The following is a 25099-nucleotide window of genomic DNA, read 5'->3' as shown; positions in this document are numbered from 1 at the left end:
GTATCGCTGTCATTCAACACAGTCATCAGTCAGTATCACTGTCATTCAACACAGTCATCAGTCAGTATCACTGTCATTCAACACAGTCATCAGTCAGTATCGCTGTCATTCAACACAGTCATCAGTCAGTATCACTGTCATTCAACACAGTCAGGGAGGAAATGCATCACTGTCATTCAACACAGTCATCAGTCAGTATCACTGTCATTCAACACAGTCAGGGAGGAAATGCATCACTGTCATTCAACACAGTCATCAGTCAGTATCACTGTCATTCAACACAGTCAGGGAGGAAATGCATCGCTGTCATTCAACACAGTCAGGGAGGAAATGCATCACTGTCATTCAACACAGTCATCAGTCAGTATCGCTGTCATTCAACACAGTCAGGGAGGAAATGCATCACTGTCATTCAACACAGTCATCAGTCAGTATCGCTGTCATTCAACACAGTCATCAGTCAGTATCGCTGTCATTCAACACAGTCATCAGTTAGTATCACTGTCATTCAACACAGTCATCAGTCAGTATCACTGTCATTCAACACAGTCATCACTCAGTATCGCTGTCATTCAACACAGTCATCAGTTAGTATCACTGTCATTCAACACAGTCATCAGTCAGTATCACTGTCATTCAACACAGTCATCACTCAGTATCGCTGTCATTCAACACAGTCAGGGAGGAAATGCATCACTGTCATTCAACACAGTCATCAGTCAGTATCGCTGTCATTCAACACAGTCATCAGTTAGTATCACTGTCATTCAACACAGTCATCAGTCAGTATCACTGTCATTCAACACAGTCATCACTCAGTATCGCTGTCATTCAACACAGTCAGGGAGGAAATGCATCACTGTCATTCAACACAGTCATCAGTCAGTATCGCTGTCATTCAACACAGTCAGGGAGGAAATGCATTGCTGTCATTCAACACAGTCAGGGAGGAAATGCATTGCTGTCATTCAACACAGTCAGGGAGGAAATGCATCACTGTCATTCAACACAGTCATCAGTCAGTATCGCTGTCATTCAACACAGTCATCAGTCAGTATCGCTGTCATTCAACACAGTCATCAGTCAGTATCACTGTCATTCAACACAGTCAGGGAGGAAATGCATCGCTGTCATTCAACACAGTCATCAGTCAGTATCACTGTCATTCAACACAGTCATCAGTTAGTATCACTGTCATTCAACACAGTCATCAGTCAGTATCGCTGTCATTCAACACAGTCATCAGTTAGTATCACTGTCATTCAACACAGTCATCAGTCAGTATCACTGTCATTCAACACAGTCATCAGTCAGTATCACTGTCATTCAACACAGTCAGGGAGGAAATGCATCACTGTCATTCAACACAGTCATCAGTCAGTATCGCTGTCATTCAACACAGTCATCAGTCAGTATCGCTGTCATTCAACACAGTCATCAGTTAGTATCACTGTCATTCAACACAGTCAGGGAGGAAATGCATCGCTGTCATTCAACACAGTCAGGGAGGAAATGCATCACTGTCATTCAACACAGTCATCAGTCAGTATCACTGTCATTCAACACAGTCATCAGTCAGTATCACTGTCATTCAACACAGTCAGGGAGGAAATGCATCACTGTCATTCAACACAGTCATCAGTCAGTATCACTGTCATTCAACACAGTCAGGGAGGAAATGCATCACTGTCATTCAACACAGTCATCAGTCAGTATCACTGTCATTCAACACAGTCAGGGAGGAAATGCATCGCTGTCATTCAACACAGTCATCAGTCAGTATCACAGTGTCATGTCATTCAACACAGTCAGGGAGGAAATGCATCACTGTCATTCAACACAGTCATCAGTCAGTATCACTGTCATTCAACACAGTCATCAGTCAGTATCACTGTCATTCAACACAGTCAGGGAGGAAATGCATCACTGTCATTCAACACAGTCATCAGTCAGTATCACTGTCATTCAACACAGTCATCAGTCAGTATCACTGTCATTCAACACATCACTGTCATTCAACACAGTCATCAGTATCACTGTCATTCAACACAGTCAGGTCAGAAATGCATCACTGTCATTCAACACAGTCATCAGTCAGTATCACTGTCATTCAACACAGTCATCAGTCAGTATCACTGTCATTCAACACAGTCATCAGTCAGTATCACTGTCATTCAACACAGTCATCACATTCAACACAGTCATCAGTCAATATCACTGTCATTCAACACAGTCATCAGTCAGTATCACTGTCATTCAACACAGTCATCAGTCAATGCATCAGTCAGGGAGGAAATGCATCACTGTCATTCAACACAGTCATCAGTCAGTATCACTGTCATTCAACACAGTCATCAGTCAGTATCACTGTCATTCAACACAGTCATCAGTCAGTATCACTGTCATTCAACACAGTCAGGGAGTCATATCACTGTCATTCAACACAGTCATCAGTCAGTATCACTGTCATTCAACACAGTCATCAGTCAGTATCACTGTCATTCAACACAGTCATCAGTCAGTATCACTGTCATTCAACACAGTCATCAGTCAGTATCACTGTCATTCAACACAGTCATCAGTCAGTATCACTGTCATTCAACACAGTCATCAGTCAGTATCACTGTCATTCAACACAGTCATCAGGAAATGTATCACTGTCATTCAACACAGTCATCAGTCAGTATCACTGTCATTCAACACAGTCATCAGTCAGTATCACTGTCATTCAACACAGTCAGGGTCAGGAAATGCATCAGGACTGTCATTCAACACAGTCAGGGAAATGCATCACTGTCATTCAACACAGTCATCAGTCAGTATCACTGTCATTCAACACAGTCATCAGTCAGTATCACTGTCATTCAACACAGTCAGGGAGGAAATGCATCACTGTCATTCAACACAGTCATCAGTCAGTATCACTGTCATTCAACACAGTCAGGGAGGAAATGCATCACTGTCATTCAACACAGTCATCAGTCAGTATCACTGTCATTCAACACAGTCAGGGAGGAAATGCATCGCTGTCATTCAACACAGTCAGGGAGGAAATGCATCGCTGTCATTCAACACAGTCATCAGTCAGTATCACTGTCATTCAACACAGTCAGGGAGGAAATGCATCACTGTCATTCAACACAGTCATCAGTCAGTATCACTGTCATTCAACACAGTCATCAGTCAGTATCACTGTCATTCAACACAGTCAGGGAGGAAATGCATCACTGTCATTCAACACAGTCATCAGTCAGTATCACTGTCATTCAACACAGTCAGGGAGGAAATGCATCGCTGTCATTCAACACAGTCAGGGAGTCAAATATCACTGTCATTCAACACAGTCATCAGTCAGTATCGCTGTCATTCAACACAGTCATCAGTCAGTATCGCTGTCATTCAACACAGTCATCAGTTAGTATCACTGTCATTCAACACAGTCATCAGTCAGTATCACTGTCATTCAACACAGTCATCAGTCAGTATCGCTGTCATTCAACACAGTCATCAGTTAGTATCACTGTCATTCAACACAGTCATCAGTCAGTATCACTGTCATTCAACACAGTCATCACTCAGTATCGCTGTCATTCAACACAGTCAGGGAGGAAATGCATCACTGTCATTCAACACAGTCATCAGTCAGTATCGCTGTCATTCAACACAGTCATCAGTTAGTATCACTGTCATTCAACACAGTCATCAGTCAGTATCACTGTCATTCAACACAGTCATCAGGAGTATCGCTGTCATTCAACACAGTCAGGGAGGAAATGCATCACTGTCATTCAACACAGTCATCAGTCAGTATCACTGTCATTCAACACAGTCATCAGTCAGTATCACTGTCATTCAACACAGTCAGGGAGGAAATGCATCACTGTCATTCAACACAGTCATCAGTCACTGTCATTCAACACAGTCATCAGTCAGTATCACTGTCATTCAACACAGTCATCAGTCAGTATCATGTCATTCAACACAGTCATCAGTCATTCAACACAGTCATCAGTCATTCAACACAGTCATCAGTCATATCACTGTCATTCAACACAGTCAGGAGTCATGTATCGCTGTCATTCAACACAGTCAGGGAGTCAGTATCACTGTCATTCAACACAGTCATCAGTCAGTATCACTGTCATTCAACACAGTCATCAGTCAGTATCACTGTCATTCAACACAGTCATCAGTCAGTATCACTGTCATTCAACACAGTCAACACAGTCATTCAACACAGTCAGTCAGTATCGCTGTCATTCAACACAGTCATCAGTCAGTATCACTGTCATTCAACACAGTCATCAGTCAAATCACTGTCATTCAACACAGTCATCAGTCAGTATCACTGTCATTCAACACAGTCATCAGTCAGTATCACTGTCATTCAACACAGTCATCAGTCAGTATCACTGTCATTCAACACAGTCATCAGTCAGTATCACTGTCATTCAACACAGTCAGGGAGTCAATATCACTGTCATTCAACACAGTCATCAGTCAGTATCACTGTCATTCAACACAGTCATCAGTCAGTATCAACTGTCATTCAACACAGTCATCAGTCAGTATCACTGTCATTCAACACAGTCATCAGTCAGTATCACTGTCATTCAACACAGTCAGGGAGGAAATGCATCACTGTCATTCAACACAGTCATCAGTCAGTATCACTGTCATTCAACACAGTCAGGAGTCATCAGTCAGTATCACTGTCATTCAACACAGTCATCAGTCAATGTATCACTGTCATTCAACACAGTCATCAGTCAGTATCAGTCATTCAACACAGTCATCAGTCAGTATCACTGTCATTCAACACAGTCATCAGTCAGTATCACTGTCATTCAACACAGTCATCAGTCAGTATCACTGTCATTCAACACAGTCATCAGTCAGTATCACTGTCATTCAACACAGTCATCAGTCAGTATCACTGTCATTCAACACAGTCATCAGTCAGTATCACTGCAACACAGTCATCATCAGTATCTGTCATTCAACACAGTCAGGGAGGAAATGCATCACTGTCATTCAACACAGTCATCAGTCAGTATCACTGTCATTCAACACAGTCATCAGTCAGTATCACTGTCATTCAACACAGTCATCAGTTCAGTATCACTGTCATTCAACACAGTCATCAGTCAGTATCACTGTCATTCAACACAGTCAGGGAGGAAATGCATCACTGTCATTCAACACAGTCATCAGTCAGTATCACTGTCATTCAACACAGTCATCAGTCAGTATCACTGTCATTCAACACAGTCAGGAGGAAATGCATCACTGTCATTCAACACAGTCATCAGTCAGTATCACTGTCATTCAACAACACAGTCAACACAGTCATCAGTAGTCACTGTCATTCAACACAGTCAGGGAGGAAATGCATCACTGTCATTCAACACAGTCATCAGTTAGTATCACTGTCATTCAACACAGTCATCAGTCAGTATCGCTGTCATTCAACACAGTCATCAGTCAGTATCACTGTCATTCAACACAGTCATCAGTCATAGTATCACTGTCATTCAACACAGTCAGGTCAGTATGCATCACTGTCATTCAACACAGTCACTCAGTCATCAGTCAGTATCACTGTCATTCAACACAGTCATCAGTCAGTATCACTGTCATTCAACACAGTCATCAGTCAGTATCACTGTCATTCAACACAGTCATCAGTCAGTATCACTGTCATTCAACACAGTCATCAGTCAGTATCACTGTCATTCAACACAGTCAGGGAGGAAATGCATCACTGTCATTCAACACAGTCATCAGTCAGTATCGCTGTCATTCAACACAGTCATCAGTCAGTATCGCTGTCATTCAACACAGTCAGGGAGGAAATGCATCACTGTCATTCAACACAGTCATCAGTCAGTATCGCTGTCATTCAACACAGTCATCAGTCAGTATCACTGTCATTCAACACAGTCATCAGTCAGTATCGCTGTCATTCAACACAGTCAGGGAGGAAATGCATCGCTGTCATTCAACACAGTCAGGGAGGAAATGCATCACTGTCATTCAACACAGTCATCAGTCAGTATCACTGTCATTCAACACAGTCAGGGAGGAAATGCATCACTGTCATTCAACACAGTCATCAGTCAGTCATCAGTCACTGTCATTCAACACAGTCATCAGTCAGTATCACTGTCATTCAACACAGTCAGGGAGGAAATGCATCACTGTCATTCAACACAGTCATCAGTCAGTATCACTGTCATTCAACACAGTCATCAGTCAGTATCACTGTCATTCAACACAGTCAGGGAGGAAATGCATCACTGTCATTCAACACAGTCATCAGTCAGTATCACTGTCATTCAACACAGTCATCAGTCAGTATCACTGTCATTCAACACAGTCATCAGTCAGTATCACTGTCATTCAACACAGTCATCAGTCAGTATCACTGTCATTCAACACAGTCATCAGTCAGTATCACTGTCATTCAACACAGTCATCAGGAAATGTATCACTGTCATTCAACACAGTCATCAGTCAGTATCACTGTCATTCAACACAGTCATGTCATTCAACACAGTCATCAGTCAGTATCACTGTCATTCAACACAGTCACAGTCATCAGGAAATCATCAGTCATATCACTGTCATTCAACACAGTCATCAGTCATTCAACACAGTCATCAGTATCACTGTCATTCAACACAGTCATCAGTCAATGCATCAACTGTCATTCAACACAGTCATCAGTCAGTATCGCTGTCATTCAACACAGTCATCAGTCAGTATCGCTGTCATTCAACACAGTCATCAGTCAGTATCACTGTCATTCAACACAGTCAGGGAGGAAATGCATCACTGTCATTCAACACAGTCATCAGTCAGTATCACTGTCATTCAACACAGTCATCAGTCAGTATCACTGTCATTCAACACAGTCATCAGTCAGTATCACTGTCATTCATCAGTCAGTCATCAGTCAGTATCACTGTCATTCAACACAGTCAGGAGGAAATGCATCACTGTCATTCAACACAGTCATCAGTCAGTATCACTGTCATTCAACACAGTCAGGGTCAGTATCAGTATCACTGTCATTCAACACAGTCATCAGTCAGTATCACTGTCATTCAACACAGTCATCAGTCAGTATCACTGTCATTCAACACAGTCATCAGTGCATCACTGTCATTCAACACAGTCATCAGTCAGTATCACTGTCATTCAACACTGTCATTCAACACTGTCATTCAGTCATCAGTCAGTATCACTGTCATTCAACACAGTCAGGGAGGAAATGCATCACTGTCATTCAACACAGTCATTCAGTCATCACTGTCATTCACAGTCATCAGTCAGTATCACTGTCATTCAACACAGTCAGGGAGGAAATGCATCACTGTCATTCAACACAGTCATCAGTCAGTATCACTGTCATTCAACACAGTCATCAGTCAGTATCACTGTCATTCAACACAGTCAGGGAGGAAATGCATCACTGTCATTCAACACAGTCATCAGTCAGTATCACTGTCATTCAACACAGTCATCAGTCAGTATCACTGTCATTCAACACAGTCATCAGTCAGTATCAACACAGTCATCAGTCATCACTGTCATTCAACACAGTCATCAGTCAGTATCACTGTCATTCAACACAGTCATCAGTCAGTATCACTGTCATTCAACACAGTCATCAGTCAGTATCACTGTCATTCAACACAGTCATCAGTCAGTATCACTGTCATTCAACACAGTCATCAGTCAGTATCACTGTCATTCAACACAGTCATCAGTCAGTATCAATCATCAGTCAGTATCACTGTCATTCAACACAGTCATCAGTCAGTATCACTGTCATTCAACACAGTCAGGGTCAGTATCGCTGTCATTCAACACAGTCATCAGTCAGTATCACTGTCATTCAACACAGTCATCAGTCAGTATGCACTGTCATTCAACACAGTCATCAGTCAGTATCACTGTCATTCAACACAGTCAGGGAGGAAATGCATCACTGTCATTCAACACAGTCATCAGTCAGTATCACTGTCATTCAACACAGTCATCAGTCAGTATCACTGTCATTCAACACAGTCAGGGAGGAAATGCATCACTGTCATTCAACACAGTCATCAGTCAGTATCACTGTCATTCAACACAGTCAGGGAGGAAATGTATCACTGTCATTCAACACAGTCATCAGTCAGTGTCATTCACAGTCATCAGTCAGTATCAACTCATCAGTCAGTATGTCATTCAACACAGTCAGGGAGGAAATGCATCACTGTCATTCAACACAGTCATCAGTCAGTATCACTGTCATTCAACACAGTCATCAGTCAGTATCACTGTCATTCAACACAGTCATCAGTCAATGCATCACTGTCATTCAACACAGTCATCAGTCAGTATCACTGTCATTCAACACAGTCATCAGTCAGTACTGTCATTCAACACAGTCATCAGTCAGTATCACTGTCATTCAACACAGTCATCAGTCAGTATCACTGTCATTCAACACAGTCAGGGAGGAAATGTATCACTGTCATTCAACACAGTCATCAGTCAGTATCACTGTCATTCAACACAGTCATCAGTCAGTATCACTGTCATTCAACACAGTCATCAGGAGTGCATCACTGTCATTCAACACAGTCATCAGTCAGTATCACTGTCATTCAACACAGTCATCAGTCAGTATCACTGTCATTCAACACAGTCATCAGTCAATGATCACTGTCACTGTCATTCAACACAGTCATCAGTCAGTATCACTGTCATTCAACACAGTCAGTCAGGGAGGAAATGCATCACTGTCATTCAACACAGTCATCAGTCAGTATCACTGTCATTCAACACAGTCAGGAGGAAATGCATCACTGTCATTCAGTCAGGGAGTGCATCACTGTCATTCAACACAGTCATCAGTCAATCACTGTCATTCAACACAGTCATCAGTCAGTATCACTGTCATTCAACACAGTCATCAGTCAGTATCACTGTCATTCAACACAGTCAGGGAGGAAATGCATCACTGTCATTCAACACAGTCATCAGTCAGTATCACTGTCATTCAACACAGTCATCAGTCAGTATCACTGTCATTCAACACAGTCATCAGTCAGTATCACTGTCATTCAACACAGTCATCAGTCAGTATCACTGTCATTCAACACAGTCATCAGTCAGTATCACTGTCATTCAACACAGTCAGGGAGAAATGCATCACTGTCATTCAACACAGTCAACACAGTCATCAGTCAGTATCACTGTCATTCAACACAGTCATCAGTCAGTATCACTGTCATTCAACACAGTCATCAGTCAGTATCACTGTCATTCAACACAGTCACAGTCATTCAACACAGTCAGGGAGGAAATATCACTGTCATTCAACACAGTCATCAGTCAGTATCACTGTCATTCAACACAGTCATCAGTCAGTATCACTGTCATTCAACACAGTCAGGAGGAAATGCATCACTGTCATTCAACACAGTCATCAGTCAGTATCACTGTCATTCAACACAGTCAGGGAGGAAATGCATCACTGTCATTCAACACAGTCATCAGTCAACACAGTCATCACAGTGTCATTCAACACAGTCATCAGTCAGTATCGCTGTCATTCAACACAGTCAGGGAGGAAATGCATCACTGTCATTCAACACAGTCATCAGTCAGTATCACTGTCATTCAACACAGTCATCAGTCAGTATCAATGCAGTCATCAGTCAGTATCACTGTCATTCAACACAGTCATCAGTCAGTATCACTGTCATTCAACACAGTCATCAGTCAGTATCACTGTCATTCAACACAGTCATCAGTCAGTATCACTGTCATTCAACACAGTCACAGTCATTCAACACAGTCATCAGTCAGTATCGCTGTCATTCAATTCACAGTCATCAGTCAGTATCACTGTCATTCAACACAGTCATCAGTCAGTATCTGTCATTCAACACAGTCATCAGTCAGTATCACTGTCATTCAACACAGTCAGGGAGGAAATGCATCACTGTCATTCAACACAGTCATCAGTCAGTATCACTGTCATTCAACACAGTCAGGGAGGAAATGCATCACTGTCATTCAACACAGTCATCAGTCAGTATCACTGTCATTCAACACAGTCATCAGTCAGTATCACTGTCATTCAACACAGTCATTCAACACAGTCATCAGTCAGTATCACTGTCATTCAACACAGTCATCAGTCAGTATCAACTGTCATTCAACACAGTCAGGGAGGAAATGCATCACTGTCATTCAACACAGTCATCAGTCAGTATCACTGTCATTCAACACAGTCATCAGTCAGTATCACTGTCATTCAACACAGTCAGGGAGTCATGCATCACTGTCATTCAACACAGTCATCAGTCAGTATCACTGTCATTCAACACAGTCATCAGTCAGTATCGCTGTCATTCAACACAGTCATCAGTCAGTATCACTGTCATTCAACACAGTCATCAGTCAGTCAGTATCGCTGTCATTCAACACAGTCATCAGTCAGTATCACTGTCATTCAACACAGTCATCAGTCAGTATCGCTGTCATTCAACACAGTCAGGGAGTCAATGCATCACTGTCATTCAACACAGTCATCAGTCAGTATCACTGTCATTCAACACAGTCATCAGTCAGTATCACTGTCATTCAACACAGTCATCAGTCAGTATCACTGTCATTCAACACAGTCAGGGAGTCAATGCATCACTGTCATTCAACACAGTCATCAGTCAGTATCACTGTCATTCAACACAGTCATCAGTCAGTATCACTGTCATTCAACACAGTCATCAGTCAGTATCACTGTCATTCAACACAGTCATCAGTCAGTAATGCATTCAACACAGCTGTCATTCAACACAGTCATCAGTCAGTATCACTGTCATTCAACACAGTCATCAGTCAGTATCACTGTCATTCAACACAGTCAGGGAGTCAGTATCGCTGTCATTCAACACAGTCATCAGTCAGTATCACTGTCATTCAACACAGTCATCAGTCAGTATCACTGTCATTCAACACAGTCATCAGTCAGTATCACTGTCATTCAACACAGTCATCAGTCAGTATCACTGTCATTCAACACAGTCATCAGTCAGTATCACTGTCATTCAACACAGTCATCAGTCAGTATCGCTGTCATTCAACACAGTCATCAGTCAGTATCACTGTCATTCAACACAGTCATCAGTCAGTATCACTGTCATTCAACACAGTCAGGGAGGAAATGCATCGCTGTCATTCAACACAGTCATCAGTCAGTATCACTGTCATTCAACACAGTCATCAGTCAGTATCGCTGTCATTCAACACAGTCAGGGAGGAAATGCATCACTGTCATTCAACACAGTCATCAGTCAGTATCAGTCAGTCATCAGGAAATGCATCACTGTCATTCAACACAGTCAGGGAGTCAGTATCACTGTCATTCAACACAGTCATCAGTCAGTATCACTGTCATTCAACACAGTCATCAGTCAGTATCACTGTCATTCAACACAGTCATCAGTCAGTATCACTGTCATTCAACACAGTCATCAGTCAGTATCACAACACAGTCATCAGTCAGTATCACTGTCATTCAACACAGTCATCAGTCAGTATCACTGTCATTCAACACAGTCATCAGTCAGTATCACTGTCATTCAACACAGTCAGGGAGGAAATGCATCACTGTCATTCAACACAGTCATCAGTCAGTATCACTGTCATTCAACACAGTCATCAGTCAGTATCACTGTCATTCAACACAGTCATCAGTCATTCAACACAGTCATCAAATGTATGTCATTCAACACAGTCATCAGTCAGTATCACTGTCATTCAACACAGTCATCAGTCAGTATCACTGTCATTCAACACAGTCATCAGTCAGTATCACTGTCATTCAACACAGTCAGGGAGGAAATGCATCACTGTCATTCAACACAGTCATCAGTCAGTATCACTGTCATTCAACACAGTCAATCAGTCAGTATCACTGTCATTCAACACAGTCATCAGTCAGTATCACTGTCATTCAACACAGTCAGGTCAGTGCATCGCTGTCATTCAACACAGTCATCAGTCAGTATCACTGTCATTCAACACAGTCACAGTCAGTATCAGTCATTCAACACAGTCAGGGAGGAAATGCATCACTGTCATTCAACACAGTCATCAGTCAGTATCACTGTCATTCAACACAGTCAGGGAGGAAATGCATCACTGTCATTCAACACAGTCATCAGTCAGTATCAACTGTCATTCAACACAGTCATGCATCACTGTCATTCAACACAGTCATCAGTCAGTATCACTGTCATTCAACACAGTCATCAGTCAGTATCACTGTCATTCAACACAGTCATCAGGAAATGTATCACTGTCATTCAACACAGTCAGGGAGTCAGTATCACTGTCATTCAACACAGTCATCAGTCAGTATCTGTCATTCAACACAGTCAGGAGGAAATGCATCACTGTCATTCAACACAGTCATCAGTCAGTATCACTGTCATTCAACACAGTCAGGGAGGAAATGCATCACTGTCATTCAACACAGTCAGGTCAGTATCACTGTCATTCAACACAGTCATCAGTCAGTATCGCTGTCATTCAACACAGTCATCAGTCAGTATCACTGTCATTCAACACAGTCATCAGTCAGTATCACTGTCATTCAACACAGTCATCAGTCAGTATCACTGTCATTCAACACAGTCATCAGTCAGTATCACTGTCATTCAACACAGTCATCAGTCAGTATCACTGTCATTCAACACAGTCATCAGTCAGTATCACTGTCATTCAACACAGTCATCAGTCAACACAGTCATTCAACACAGTCAGGGAGTATGCATCACTGTCATTCAACACAGTCATCAGTCAGTATCACTGTCATTCAACACAGTCATCAGTCAGTATCACTGTCATTCAACACAGTCAGGGAGGAAATGCATCACTGTCATTCAACACAGTCATCAGTCAGTATCACTGTCATTCAACACAGTCAGGGAGGAAATGCATCGCTGTCATTCAACACAGTCAGGGAGGAAATGCATCACTGTCATTCAACACAGTCATCAGTCAGTATCACTGTCATTCAACACAGTCATCAGTCAGTATCGTCATTCAACACAGTCATCACTGTCATTCAACACAGTCATCAGTCAGTATCACTGTCATTCAACACAGTCATCAGTCAGTATCACTGTCATTCAACACAGTCATCAGTCAGTATCACTGTCATTCAACACAGTCAGGGAGGAAATGCATCACTGTCATTCAACACAGTCATCAGTCAGTATCACTGTCATTCAACACAGTCATCAGTCAGTATCACTGTCATTCAACACAGTCATCAGTCAGTATCACTGTCATTCAACACAGTCATCAGTCAGTATCGCTGTCATTCAACACAGTCATCAGTCAGTATCACTGTCATTCAACACAGTCATCAGTCAGTATCACTGTCATTCAACACAGTCATCAGTCAGTATCACTGTCATTCAACACAGTCAGTCATTCAACACAGTCATCAGTCAGTATCACTGTCATTCAACACAGTCATCAGTTAGTATCACTGTCATTCAACACAGTCATCAGTCAGTATCACTGTCATTCAACACAGTCATCAGTCAGTATCACTGTCATTCAACACAGTCATCAGTCAGTATCACTGTCATTCAACACAGTCAGGGAGGAAATGCATCACTGTCATTCAACACAGTCATCAGTCAGTATCACTGTCATTCAACACAGTCAGGGAGGAAATGTATCACTGTCATTCAACACAGTCATCAGTCAGTATCACTGTCATTCAACACAGTCAGGGAGGAAATGCATCACTGTCATTCAACACAGTCAGGGAGGAAATGCATCACTGTCATTCAACACAGTCATCAGTCAGTATCACTGTCATTCAACACAGTCAGGGAGGAAATGCATCACTGTCATTCAACACAGTCATCAGTCAGTATCATTCAACACAGTCATCAGTTAGTATCACTGTCATTCAACACAGTCATCAGTCAGTATCACTGTCATTCAACACAGTCATCAGTCAGTATCGCTGTCATTCAACACAGTCAGGGAGGAAATCACTGTCATTCATCAGTCATTAACACAGTCATCAGTCAGTATCACTGTCATTCAACACAGTCATCAGTCAGTATCACTGTCATTCAACACAGTCAGGGAGGAAATGCATCACTGTCATTCAACACAGTCAGGGAGGAAATGCAGTATGCTGTCATTCAACACAGTCATCAGTCAAATGCATCACTGTCATTCAACACAGTCAGGGAGGAAATGCATTGCTGTCATTCAACACAGTCATCAGTCAGTATCGCTGTCATTCAACACAGTCAGGGAGGAAATGCATCACTGTCATTCAACACAGTCATCAGTCAGTATCGCTGTCATTCAACACAGTCATCAGTCAGTATCACTGTCATTCAACACAGTCATCAGTCAGTATCGCTGTCATTCAACACAGTCATCAGTCAGTATCACTGTCATTCAACACAGTCATCAGTCAGTATCGCTGTCATTCAACACAGTCAGGGAGGAAATGCATCACTGTCATTCAACACAGTCATCAGTCAGTATCGCTGTCATTCAACACAGTCAGGGAGGAAATGCATCGCTGTCATTCAACACAGTCATCAGTCAGTATCGCTGTCATTCAACACAGTCATCAGTCAGTATCGCTGTCATTCAACACAGTCATCAGTCAGTATCACTGTCATTCAACACAGTCATCAGTCAGTATCACTGTCATTCAACACAGTCATCAGTCAGTATCACTGTCATTCAACACAGTCATCAGTTAGTATCACTGTCATTCAACACAGTCATCAGTCAGTATCACTGTCATTCAACACAGTCATCAGTCAGTATCACTGTCATTCAAACAGTCATCATTCAACACAGTCAGTCACTGTCATTCAACACAGTCATCAGTCAGTATCAGTCTGTCATTCAACACAGTCAGGGAGTCAATGCATCACTGTCATTCAACACAGTCATCAGTCAGTATCACTGTCATTCAACACAGTCAGGGAGGAAATGTATCACTGTCATTCAACACAGTCAGTCATTCACAGTCATCAGTAAGTATCACTGTCATTCAACACAGTCAGTCAGTATCAGTCATTCAACACAGTCAGGAGGAAATGTCATTCAACACAGTCATCAGTCAGTATCACTGTCATTCAACACAGTCATCAGTCAGTATCACTGTCATTCAACACAGTCAGGTCAGTCATGCATCGCTGTCATTCAACACAGTCAGGGAGTCATGCATCACTGTCATTCAACACAGTCATCAGTCAGTATCACTGTCATTCAACACAGTCATCAGTCAGTATCACTGTCATTCAACACAGTCAGGGAGGAAATGCATCACTGTCATTCAACACAGTCATCAGTCAGTATCACTGTCATTCAACACAGTCAGGGAGGAAATGCATCACTGTCATTCAACACAGTCATCAGTCAGTATCACTGTCATTCAACACAGTCAGGGAGGAAATGCATCACTGTCATTCAACACAGTCATCAGTCAGTATCGCTGTCATTCAACACAGTCAGGGAGGAAATGCATCACTGTCATTCAACACAGTCATCAGTCAGTATCACTGTCATTCAACACAGTCATCAGTTAGTATCACTGTCATTCAACACAGTCATCAGTCAGTATCACTGTCATTCAACACAGTCATCAGTCAGTATCACTGTCATTCAACACAGTCAGGGAGGAAATGCATCACTGTCATTCAACACAGTCATCAGTCAGTATCACTGTCATTCAACACAGTCATCAGTCAGTATCACTGTCATTCAACACAGTCAGGGAGGAAATGCATCACTGTCATTCAACACAGTCATCAGTCAGTATCACTGTCATTCAACACAGTCAGGGAGGAAATGCATCGCTGTCATTCAACACAGTCAGGGAGGAAATGCATCGCTGTCATTCAACACAGTCATCAGTCAGTATCGCTGTCATTCAACACAGTCATCAGTCAGTATCACTGTCATTCAACACAGTCATCAGTCAGTATCACTGTCATTCAACACAGTCATCAGTCAGTATCACTGTCATTCAACACAGTCATCAGTCAGTATCACTGTCATTCAACACAGTCATCAGTCAGTATCACTGTCATTCAACACAGTCATCAGTCAGTATCACTGTCATTCAACACAGTCATCAGAGGTCATTCAACACAGTCATCAGTCAGTATCACTGTCATTCAACACAGTCATCAGTCAGTATCACTGTCATTCAACACAGTCAGGGAGGAAATGCATCACTGTCATTCAACACAGTCATCAGTCAGTATCACTGTCATTCAACACAGTCATCAGTCAGTAGGAAATGCATCTGTCATTCAACACAGTCATCAGTCAGTATCACTGTCATTCAACACAGTCATCAGTCAGTATCACTGTCATTCAACACAGTCATCAGTCAGTATCACTGTCATTCAACACAGTCATCAGTCAGTATCACTGTCATTCAACACAGTCATCAGTCAGTCAGGAGGAAATGCATCACTGTCATTCAACACAGTCATCAGTCAGTATCAGTCATTCAACACAGTCATCAGTCATATCGCTGTCAAATGCATCATCAGTCAGTATCACTGTCATTCAACACAGTCATCAGTCAGTATCACTGTCATTCAACACAGTCAGGGTAGTCATTCAACACAGTCATCAGTCATCACTGTCATTCAACACAGTCATCAGTCAGTATCACTGTCATTCAACACAGTCATCAGTCAGTATCACTGTCATTCAACACAGTCAGGGAGTCAGTATCACTGTCATTCAACACAGTCATCAGTCAGTATCGCTGTCATTCAACACAGTCATCAGTCAGTATCACTGTCATTCAACACAGTCATCAGTCAGTATCACTGTCATTCAACACAGTCATCAGTCAGTATCACTGTCATTCAACACAGTCAGGAGGAAATGCATCACTGTCATTCAACACAGTCATCAGTCAGTATCGCTGTCATTCAACACAGTCAGGAGTTAATGCATCACTGTCATTCAACACAGTCATCAGTTAGTATCACTGTCATTCAACACAGTCATCAGTCAGTATCGCTGTCATTCAACACAGTCATCAGTCAGTATCACTGTCATTCAACACAGTCATCAGTCAGTATCGCTGTCATTCAACACAGTCAGGGAGGAAATGCATCACTGTCATTCAACACAGTCATCAGTCAGTATCGCTGTCATTCAACACAGTCATCAGTCAGTATCGCTGTCATTCAACACAGTCATCAGTCAGTATCACTGTCATTCAACACAGTCATCAGTCAGTATCGCTGTCATTCAACACAGTCAGGGAGGAAATGCATCACTGTCATTCAACACAGTCATCAGTCAGTATCGCTGTCATTCAACACAGTCATCAGTCAATGCATCACTGTCATTCAACACAGTCATCAGTCAGTCAGTATCACTGTCATTCAACACAGTCATCAGTCAGTATCGCTGTCATTCAACACAGTCTGTCATTCAACACAGTCATCAGTCAGTATCACTGTCATTCAACACAGTCATCAGTCAGTATCACTGTCATTCAACACAGTCAACACAGTCAGTTAGTATCACTGTCATTCAACACAGTCATCAGTCAGTATCGCTGTCAACACAGTATCACTGTCATTCAACACAGTCATCAGTCAGTATCACTGTCATTCAACACAGTCATCAGTTAGTATCACTGTCATTCAACACAGTCATCAGTCAGTATCACTGTCATTCAACACAGTCATCAGTCAGTATCACTGTCATTCAACACAGTCATCAGTCAGTATCACTGTCATTCAACACAGTCATCAGTTAGTATCACTGTCATTCAAGACAGTCAGGGGAGGTCAGTATCACTGTCATTCAACACAGTCATCAGTCAGTATCACTGTCATTCAACACAGTCAGGGAGGAAATGCATCGCTGTCATTCAACACAGTCAGGGAGGAAATGCATCGCTGTCATTCAACACAGTCATCAGTCAGTATCGCTGTCATTCAACACAGTCATCAGTCAGTATCACTGTCATTCAACACAGTCATCAGTCAGTATCGCTGTCATTCAACACAGTCATCAGTCAGTATCACTGTCATTCAACACAGTCATCAGTCAGTATCACTGTCATTCAACACAGTCATCAGTCAGTATCACTGTCATTCAACACAGTCAGGGAGGAAATGCATCACTGTCATTCAACACAGTCATCAGTCAGTATCACTGTCATTCAACACAGTCATCAGTCAGTATCACTGTCATTCAACACAGTCAGGGAGGAAATGCATCACTGTCATTCAACACAGTCATCAGTCAGTATCACTGTCATTCAACACAGTCATCAGTCAACACAGTCATTCAACACAGTCATCAGTCAGTATCACTGTCATTCAACACAGTCATCAGTCAGTATCACTGTCATTCAACACAGTCATCAGTCAGTATCACTGTCATTCAACACAGTCATCAGTCAGTATCACTGTCATTCAACACAGTCATCAGTCAGTATCACTCATTCAACACAGTCATCAGTCAGTATCACTGTCATTCAACACAGTCATCAGTCAGTATCACTGTCATTCAACACAGTCATCAGTCAGTATCACTGTCATTCAACACAGTCATCAGTTAGTATCACTGTCATTCAACACAGTCATCAGTCAGTATCACTGTCATTCAACACAGTCATCAGTCAGTATCACTGTCATTCAACACAGTCAGGGAGTCATCACTGTCATTCAACACAGTCATCAGTCAGTATCACTGTCATTCAACACAGTCATCAGTCAGTATCACTGTCATTCAACACAGTCATCAGTCAGTATCACTGTCATTCAACACAGTCAGGGAGGAAATGCATCACTGTCATTCAACACAGTCATCAGTCAGTATCACTGTCATTCAACACAGTCAGGGAGGAAGTATCACTGTCATTCAACACAGTCATCAGTCAGTATCATGTCATTCAACACAGTCAGGGAGGAAATGCATCACTGTCATTCAACACAGTCAGGGAGGAAATGCATCACTGTCATTCAACACAGTCAGGGAGGAAATGCATCGCTGTCATTCAACACAGTCAGGGAGGAAATGCATCACTGTCATTCAACACAGTCATCAGTCAGTATCACTGTCATTCAACACAGTCATCAGTCAGTATCACTGTCATTCAACACAGTCATCAGTCATTCAATTCAACACAGTCATCAGTCAGTATCACTGTCATTCAACACAGTCATCAGTCAGTATCGCTGTCATTCAACACAGTCATCAGTTAGTATCACTGTCATTCAACACAGTCATCAGTCAGTATCACTGTCATTCAACACAGTCATCAGTCAGTATCGCTGTCATTCAACACAGTCAGGGAGGAAATGCATCACTGTCATTCAACACAGTCATCAGTCAGTATCGCTGTCATTCAACACAGTCATCAGTTAGTATCACTGTCATTCAACACAGTCATCAGTCAGTATCACTGTCATTCAACACAGTCATCAGTCAGTATCACTGTCATTCAACACAGTCAGGGAGGAAATGCATCACTGTCATTCAACACAGTCATCAGTCAGTATCACTGTCATTCAACACAGTCATCAGTCAGTATCACTGTCATTCAACACAGTCAGGGAGGAAATGCATCACTGTCATTCAACACAGTCAGGGAGGAAATGCATTGCTGTCATTCAACACAGTCAGGGAGGAAATGCATGGCTGTCATTCAACACAGTCAGGGAGGAAGTATCATGGCTGTCATTCAACACAGTCAGGGAGTCAATGCATTGCTGTCATTCAACACAGTCATCAGTCAGTATCACTGTCATTCAACACAGTCATCAGTCAATGCATCACTGTCATTCAACACAGTCAGTCAGTCAGTCAGTATCACTGTCATTCAACACAGTCATCAGTCAGTATCACTGTCATTCAACACAGTCAGGGAGTCAATATCACTGTCATTCAACACAGTCATCAGTCAGTATCACTGTCATTCAACACAGTCAGTATCACTGTCATTCAATCATCAGTCAGTCATTCAACACAGTCAGGGAGGAAATGCATCACTGTCATTCAACACAGTCATCAGTCAGTATCGCTGTCATTCAACACAGTCATCAGTCAGTATCACTGTCATTCAACACAGTCATCAGTCAGTATCGCTGTCATTCAACACAGTCATCAGTCAGTATCACTGTCATTCAACACAGTCAGGGAGGAAATGTATCACTGTCATTCAACACAGTCAGTCAGTATCATTCAGTACACTGTCATTCAACACAGTCAGTATCACTGTCATTCAACACAGTCAGGGAGGAAATGCATCAGTCTGTCATTCAACACAGTCATCAGTCAGTATCACTGTCATTCAACACAGTCATCAGTCAGTATCAGTCATTCAACACAGTCAGGGAGGAAATGCATCACTGTCATTCAACACAGTCATCAGTCAGTATCACTGTCATTCAACACAGTCATCAGTCAGTATCACTGTCATTCAACACAGTCACAGTCAGTATCACTGTCATTCAACACAGTCATCAGTCAGTATCACTGTCATTCAACACAGTCATCAGTCAGTATCACTGTCATTCAACACAGTCATCAGTCAGTATTCAACACAGTCATCAGTCATTCAACACAGTCATCAGTCAGTATCACTGTCATTCAACACAGTCATCAGTCAGTATCACTGTCATTCAACACAGTCATCAGTCAGTATCACTGTCATTCAACACAGTCATCAGTCAGTATCACTGTCATTCAACACAGTCATCAGTCAGTATCACTGTCATTCAACACAGTCATCAGTCAGTATCACTGTCATTCAACACAGTCATCAGTCAGTATCACTGTCATTCAACACAGTCATCAGTCAGTATCACTGTCATTCAACACAGTCATCAGTCAGTATCACTGTCATTCAACACAGTCATCAGTCAGTATCACTGTCATTCAACACAGTCATCAGTCAGTATCACTGTCATTCAACACAGTCAGGGAGGAAATGCATCGCTGTCATTCAACACAGTCATCAGTCAGTATCACTGTCATTCAACACAGTCAGGAGGAAATATCGCTGTCATTCAACACAGTCAGGGAGGAAATGCATCACTGTCATTCAACACAGTCATCAGTCAGTATCACTGTCATTCAACACAGTCATCAGTCAGTATCACTGTCATTCAACACAGTCATCAGTCAGTATCACTGTCATTCAACACAGTCATCAGTCAGTATCGCTGTCATTCAACACAGTCATCAGTCAGTATCACTGTCATTCAACACAGTCATTCAACACAGTCATCAGTCAGTATCACTGTCATTCAACACAGTCATCAGTCAGTATCACTGTCATTCAACACAGTCATCAGTCAGTATCACTGTCATTCAACACAGTCATCAGTCAGTATCACTGTCATTCAACACAGTCATCAGTCAGTATCACTGTCATTCAACACAGTCATCAGTCAGTATCACTGTCATTCAACACAGTCATCAGTCAGTATCACTGTCATTCAACACAGTCATCAGTCAGTATCGCTGTCATTCAACACAGTCAGGGAGGAAATGCATCACTGTCATTCAACACAGTCATCAGTCAGTATCGCTGTCATTCAACACAGTCAGGGAGGAAATGCATCGCTGTCATTCAACACAGTCATCAGTCAGTATCGCTGTCATTCAACACAGTCATCAGTCAGTATCGCTGTCATTCAACACAGTCATCAGTCAGTATCACTGTCATTCAACACAGTCATCAGTCAGTATCACTGTCATTCAACACAGTCACAGTCAGTATCATTCAACACAGTCAGTCAGTATCACTGTCATTCAACACAGTCATCAGTCAGTATCACTGTCATTCAACACAGTCAGGGAGGAAATGCATCACTGTCATTCAACACAGTCAGTCAGTCAGTCAGTCATTCAACACAGTCATCAGTCAGTATCACTGTCATTCAACACAGTCATCAGTCAGTATCACTGTCATTCAACACAGTCATCAGTCAGTATCACTGTCATTCAACACAGTCATCAGTCAGTATCACTGTCATTCAACACAGTCATCAGTCAGTATCATTCTGTCATTCAAACACAGTCATCAGTCAGTATCACTGTCATTCAACACAGTCATCAGTCAGTATCACTGTCATTCAACACAGTCATCAGTTAGTATCACTGTCATTCAACACAGTCATCAGTCAGTATCACTGTCATTCAACACAGTCATCAGTCAGTATCACTGTCATTCAACACAGTCAGGGAGGAAATGCATCATTCAACACAGTGTCATTCAACACAGTCAGGGAGGAAATGTCATATCACTGTCATTCAACACAGTCATCAGTCAGTATCACTGTCATTCAACACAGTCATCAGTCAGTATCACTGTCATTCAACACAGTCATCAGTCAGTATCACTGTCATTCAACACAGTCAGGGAGGAAATGCATCATTCAACACAGTCATCAGTCAGTATCACTGTCATTCAACACAGTCATCAGTCAGTATCACTGTCATTCAACACAGTCAGGGAGGAAATGCATCACTGTCATTCAACACAGTCATCAGTCAGTATCGCTGTCATTCAACACAGTCATCAGTCAGTATCACTGTCATTCAACACAGTCAGGGAGGAAATGCATCACTGTCATTCAACACAGTCATCAGTCAGTCATGTCATTCAACACAGTCATCAGTCAGTATCACTGTCATTCAACACAGTCATCAGTCAGTATCACTGTCATTCAACACAGTCATCAGTCAGTATCACTGTCATTCAACACAGTCATCAGTCAGTATCACTGTCATTCAACACAGTCATCAGTCAGTATCGCTGTCATTCAACACAGTCATCAGTCAGTATCACTGTCATTCAACACAGTCATCAGTCAGTATCACTGTCATTCAACACAGTCATCAGTCAGTATCGCTGTCATTCAACACAGTCATCAGTCAGTATCACTGTCATTCAACACAGTCATCAGTTAGTATCACTGTCATTCAACACAGTCATCAGTCAGTATCACTGTCATTCAACACAGTCATCAGTCAGTATCACTGTCATTCAACACAGTCAGGGAGGAAATGCATCACTGTCATTCAACACAGTCATCAGTCAGTATCACTGTCATTCAACACAGTCATCAGTCAGTATCATCAGTCAGTCACTGTCATTCAACACAGTCATCAGTCAGTATCACTGTCATTCAACACAGTCAGGGAGGAAATGCATCACTGTCATTCAACACAGTCATCAGTCAGTATCACTGTCATTCAACACAGTCAGGGAGGAAATGTATCACTGTCATTCAACACAGTCATCAGTCAGTATCACTGTCATTCAACACAGTCAGGGAGGAAATGCATCGCTGTCATTCAACACAGTCAGGGAGGAAATGCATCACTGTCATTCAACACAGTCATCAGTCAGTATCGCTGTCATTCAACACAGTCAGGGAGGAAATGCATCACTGTCATTCAACACAGTCATCAGTCAGTATCGCTGTCATTCAACACAGTCATCAGTCAGTATCACTGTCATTCAACACAGTCATCAGTTAGTATCACTGTCATTCAACACAGTCATCAGTCAGTATCACTGTCATTCAACACAGTCATCAGTCAGTATCACTGTCATTCAACACAGTCATCAGTTAGTATCACTGTCATTCAACACAGTCATCAGTCAGTATCACTGTCATTCAACACAGTCATCAGTCAGTATCGCTGTCATTCAACACAGTCAGGGAGGAAATGCATCACTGTCATTCAACACAGTCATCAGTCAGTATCGCTGTCATTCAACACAGTCATCAGTTAGTATCACTGTCATTCAACACAGTCATCAGTCAGTATCACTGTCATTCAACACAGTCATCACTCAGTATCGCTGTCATTCAACACAGTCAGGGAGGAAATGCATCACTGTCATTCAACACAGTCATCAGTCAGTATCACTGTCATTCAACACAGTCATCAGTCAGTATCACTGTCATTCAACACAGTCAGGGAGGAAATGCATCACTGTCATTCAACACAGTCAGGGAGGAAATGCATTGCTGTCATTCAACACAGTCAGGGAGGAAATGCATGGCTGTCATTCAACACAGTCAGGGAGGAAATGCATGGCTGTCATTCAACACAGTCAGGGAGGAAATGCATTGCTGTCATTCAACACAGTCATCAGTCAGTATCGCTGTCATTCAACACAGTCAGGGAGGAAATGCATCACTGTCATTCAACACAGTCATCAGTCAGTATCACTGTCATTCAACACAGTCATCAGTCAGTATCACTGTCATTCAACACAGTCATCAGTCAGTATCACTGTCATTCAACACAGTCATCATCAGTCATTCAACACAGTCATCAGTCAGTATCATTCAACACAGTCATCAGTCAGTATCACTGTCATTCAACACAGTCATCAGTCAATGTATCACTGTCATTCAACACAGTCATCAGTCAGTATCGCTGTCATTCAACACAGTCATCAGTCAGTCAGTATAACTGTCATTCTGTCATTCAACACAGTCATCAGTCAGTATCACTGTCATTCAACACAGTCATCAGTCAGTATCACTGTCATTCAACACAGTCATCAGTCAGTATCACTGTCATTCAACACAGTCATCAGTCAGTATCGCTGTCATTCAACACAGTCATCAGTCAGTATCACTGTCATTCAACACAGTCATCAGTCAGTATCGCTGTCATTCAACACAGTCAGGGAGGAAATGCATCACTGTCATTCAACACAGTCATCAGTCAGTATCGCTGTCATTCAACACAGTCAGGGAGGAAATGCATCGCTGTCATTCAACACAGTCATCAGTCAGTATCACTGTCATTCAACACAGTCATCAGTCAGTATCGCTGTCATTCAACACAGTCATCAGTCAGTATCACTGTCATTCAACACAGTCATCAGTCAGTATCACTGTCATTCAACACAGTCATCAGTCAGTATCGCTGTCATTCAACACAGTCATCAGTCAGTATCACTGTCATTCAACACAGTCATCAGTCAGTATCGCTGTCATTCAACACAGTCAGGGAG

This window comes from Oncorhynchus nerka, linkage group LG3, assembly GCF_034236695.1.
Source record: "Oncorhynchus nerka isolate Pitt River linkage group LG3, Oner_Uvic_2.0, whole genome shotgun sequence".
Lineage (NCBI taxonomy): Eukaryota > Metazoa > Chordata > Actinopteri > Salmoniformes > Salmonidae > Oncorhynchus > Oncorhynchus nerka.
The sequence above is the reverse complement of the archived record's forward strand: the minus strand, read 5'-3'. Positions refer to the sequence as shown.